At 37.1% G+C, this 4,779-nt stretch overlaps 1 pseudogene; it reads left to right on the top strand.

Moving 5' to 3' along the window:
* The first annotated feature begins 3,959 nt into the window (after positions 1-3,959).
* Positions 3,960-4,505, top strand: LOC118653915 (annotated as a pseudogene).
* Positions 4,506-4,779: the final 274 nt, after the last annotated feature.

Raw genomic sequence — 4,779 nt, 5'->3', positions numbered from 1 at the left:
AATTTCAACCTAGTATATGATATTTTATTGACCTGATTAAAAAAGAAGATTAATTGTATGGTCTGAACCAAATTTTTAATATTAAAACCAGTTTAAATTTAATTGATGTATTTTAGAATAATTTCAGAAAGTGTATAATATAATCTTTGGGTTATGTATATTTGATAGTCTTTCTAAGTTAAATTTCAAGACTTTAACTGAGAGATAGTTTTAGGACATTTCAAGGGTCCTGGAATGATTCAAGGATTTATTCTTTCTTCTTAAAAGAAATATTTTTGAACTAAATTAGGCCGATCTAATACACTTGAAATCACATGTGAAGCTTTGTCAAATAAAAATAACTATGTTCTATTTATATACATATATTTTAAATGTTATAAAGGTTTCAACCTCTAAGCTTGGCAGGACAAGGTTGCTGAATACTTCTTAAGCAAAACCAGAATATTCAGCCAAGGAATTTGGAAACAGGAGTTTACATAATGCCTCAGACCCCCACCCAGCCTGCTCTTCAGATTGGCTGGGGGATTGGGCAGCATCTGTACTTCATAGGTCAAATGTATTGTTTGCTTCCTTTGCTTTTTCAATAAATGTATCTACTTTAATTACTTAATAAGCTAGCTTTTCACAATATAATCAAGGTCTCATATAAACTCAGTTCTATGAGAAACCAATATTTTATAAGCAATTTTTTCTAACAAAGCCTAAAATAAAATTTGCATACATATGCAAATGAACACTAGCCAAAATGAATGCTGATTAAAAGTAAATTTAAGCTTAAAAAGGAGAAATTTTAAAATCTTTTCTGATACTGTTTACATATTAAACTAAAAGTTATTATTCAAGCATTAAATCTCACCATTAATGAGACACCATAAGTAAAAAGAAAGTTACTTTACTTGAGATGTATGCATTGCAGTATTGGCCAGCATGTTTTTCTCCTACCTGTTTTTCTGAAAAGCAGCCAAGTTGGTTGTTCTCTTTAAAAGAAAATAAAAGTCTTTAATGTAGCAATTTATGGCAAACCCACAGGAAAAGCAAACTTTAGCAATGTTTACCCAATTAAAAAGAAACTCCCTCAATGTGGCTTAAAAATTGCTCCGAGAAAGGTACAGGAGAAAGGTACAGAAAGAAATGCCCTTCAAATATCTAGGAACCATGATTGAAAATCAATGTATTAGGCCTCAAAAATAGGAATACAAAAGAATTGCCTTAAAACCTAAAATGACATTTAGAAATTATTAGAGGACATTAATTAGTTAAGACCATATCTATAAAAATTTCTATGGGAAAAATGACAAATTTATTCAATATACTTAAGGGTGACTCTAATCTTTCCTCCCCTCGAACATTAACAGATGAAGCTACGAAGGAGTTACTAAGAATTGAGCAGGCAACCTCGTCAGCCCAAGTAGTTTACGATGGGAAACCGTAAAAATTCTAGAAGAATCCAAAGGCAACAAAATCTCAGACATATGCCGAAGCAATTTCTTCACTGATACAGCTCCTAGGGCACTTGAAACTAAAGAGAAAATGAACAAATGGGACTACATCAAAATAAAAAGCTTCTGCACAGCAAAAGAAACCATCAACAAAACAACGAGAAAACCCACTGTGTGGGAAAACATACTTGCCAATGTCATATCTGATAAGGGCCTAATCTCCAAAATTTATAGGGAACTCATACAACTTAACAAAAGAAAGATAAACAATCCAATCAAAAAATGGGCAAAGGACCTAAATAGACACCTTTCAAAAGAGGACATTCAGAAAGCCAAGAGACATATGAAAACATGCTCAAAGTCACTAATCATCCGAGAGATGCAAATCAAAACAACGAGGTACCATCTCACACCTATCAGGCTGGCTATCATCAACAAATCAACAAACGACAAGTGCTGGAGAGGATGTGGAGAAAAAGGAACACTTGTGCACTGCTGGTGGGAATGCAGACTGGTGCAGCCACTATGGAAGACAGTATGGAGTTTCCTCAAAAAACTGAAAATGGAACTCCCATTTGACCCTGTGATCCCACTTCTAGGAATATATCCCAAGAAACCAGAAACACCAATCAGAAAGGATATATGCACCCCTATGTTCATAGCAGCACAATTCACCATAGCTAAGATCTGGAAACAGCCTAAGTGCCCATCAGTAGATAAATGGATTAGAAAACTGGGGTACATCTACACGATGGAATACTATGCTGCTCTAAAAAGGAAGGAACTCTTACCATTTGCAACGGCATGGATGGAACTGGAGAGCATTATGCTAAGTGAAATAAGCCAGTCAATGAAGGAAAAATACCACATGATCTCACTCATTCATGGATAATAGAGACCATTATAAACTTTTGAACAATAATAGATATAGAGGCAGAGCTGCCTCAAACAGATTGTCAAACTGCAGCGGGAAGGCCGGGGAGGGTTGGGGGGCAGGAGGTAGGAGGGTAAGAGATCAACTAAAGGACTTGTATGCATGCATATAAGCATAACCAATGGACATAAGACACTGGGGGATAGGGGAGGCTAGGGGACTGTCTAGGGCGGGGGGATAAAATGGACACATATGTAATACCCTTTGTAATACTTTAAGCAATAAATAAAAAAAAAAAGAAAAAAAAAGTTTTAAGACCCCTGATCTAGGGCATCAATCTTCTAAAACTGTGATTAAATATATAGAATTCATGGCTCAATTAATATCTCAACTCAGAAAGCGCTTCAGGCAGCTTAGAGGAGAAGAACTCCAATACATCTATCTTCCCCTCACTGGGAAGCAATTAGAAATGTTATTTCAGACTGATTTGAATTGGCAGATTGGACTAAGTGGATATTCAGGGGAACTTTGTTGTCACCTACTAAAAAACAAGTTACTACAATTTTTATATTACACCCCTATTATTATACCAAAGAATACTAGACAGGAACATATTCCTGGAGCATTAATTGTTTTTACTGATGGTTCATCTAGTGGTAAAGCTGCTTATCATACAATGAACTCAAACTGAATCATCCAGACTAGTCACACTTCTATACAAAGGATTGAATAAGAAGCTATCAAGGCTGCACTACAGAATTTCCAAGAGCCTCTTAATATTATTTCTGATTCTGCCTATGCTGCTTGCCTGGTAAACAAAATTGAGACTACTCAATTAAAATGACTCAATGACCAAAATCTACTTATACTATTTAAACAAGTACAGCGAATTGTACAGCAAAGACAATATTCCTTTTATATTACTCATATTAGGGCTCATACCACCCTGCCAGGTCCTTTAACAAAAGGAAATGTATATGCCAATCAGTTAATTGTTTTATTACACCAGGCAAAAAAAAATTATCAAGGTATGTCCCACTTATATGTTACATCTGCCTCAAAGGCCTAATACAGGAATTAACCCTCCAGGATTGATAAGGGACCATATCTGGCAAATGGATGTAACACATTATACTACTTTTGGATGCCTTAGGGCATTGCATGTAGCTGTAGATACCTTTTCAAAGGCCCTATGGGCCATTGCATCTACAGGGGAAATGGAAAAACAGGTCATTAATCATTGCCTAACTACTTTTGTCATCATAGGAATTCAAAAAATTATTAAAACTGACAATAAACCTATATACACAAACTCATTTCCAGCATTTTTGTAAAAATTTAACACATTACAGGAATACCATACAATTCCCAAGGGCAGGCAATTATAGAACACCAACATCAGAGGCAAAATCCAAACTTGAAAAACAAAAAAGGGGCCATAGTGGTGCTGGAGAAATCTCCTGTAGATAGACTACACCAAGCCTTAATTACTTTAAATTTTTTCACTTGTAAAACTGTTTGCAAGACACCTATGGAATTACACTTGTGTCAGAATAAACCAAAGGAAAATGGTTTGGTTAGATGGAAAGATCTTGAGTCTGGTTTATGAAAGGGTCCTGATCCTTTGTTAACCTTTGGTTTAGGATATGCTTGTGTATTTCCAGAAAACTCCTCCAAGCCTGTGTGGATTCCTGCAAGGAACATTAAACTTCAACATGAATCCAAGAGAGGAACTGACCAGACTAATGAGGACCTTGCACCTGGAGCCTCACCCTGTACCTGTGGCTGCAGACAATTGACTACTCCAGCCACAGTTAGCAGTAGCCTTCAAGCAACACGCTGAAGATGAGGAATGGGAGGAGAAAGAGACAGACAAGAAACAGTCTGGAGATAACCTGGGGGATGGCGAAGAAGACAGCTCAGAAAACTGAGTGAGTTTGTGAGGAAACAAGAACCCTGAGAACATCTGAGAATGTTTTCTTTTCCATGCTAGCAGTCACCAGTTGTGGTACAGTGCAGGTTGCCCTGGACAAAGCCAGAGAAGGGCGGACCTGATTGTCATTGCCCACTGTTTGTCCACCATCCAAAACTCGAATATCATTGCTGTCATGTCACAGAGGACAGTGATTGAGAAGGGGACCCATAAAGAACTGATGGACCAGAAAGGAGCCTACTACAAACTAGTTCCTTAGATGCCTGGCAGCAATTTAAAAAGGACATGAAAGAACTCAATCCTTTTCATTGGATCTCCCTACATCTGCCTCTTAGCATAATCACTATTGTCTGTCTCATTCTTATTCTTTTTCTTTTAAATTAAATCTTTATTGTTCAGATTACTACATTTGTTCCTCTTTTTACCCCCCATAACTCCCCTCCTCCCAGTTCCCACCCCACCCTCCGCCCTCACTCCCCACCCACTATCCTCATCCATAGGTGCACGATTTTTGTACAGTCTCTTCCCGCATC

This window comes from Myotis myotis, unplaced genomic scaffold (genome assembly GCF_014108235.1).
Source record: "Myotis myotis isolate mMyoMyo1 unplaced genomic scaffold, mMyoMyo1.p scaffold_m19_p_4, whole genome shotgun sequence".
Classification (NCBI taxonomy): domain Eukaryota; kingdom Metazoa; phylum Chordata; class Mammalia; order Chiroptera; family Vespertilionidae; genus Myotis; species Myotis myotis.
Note: the sequence above shows the minus strand (reverse complement) of the source record. Positions and strands in the feature narration are given on the sequence as shown.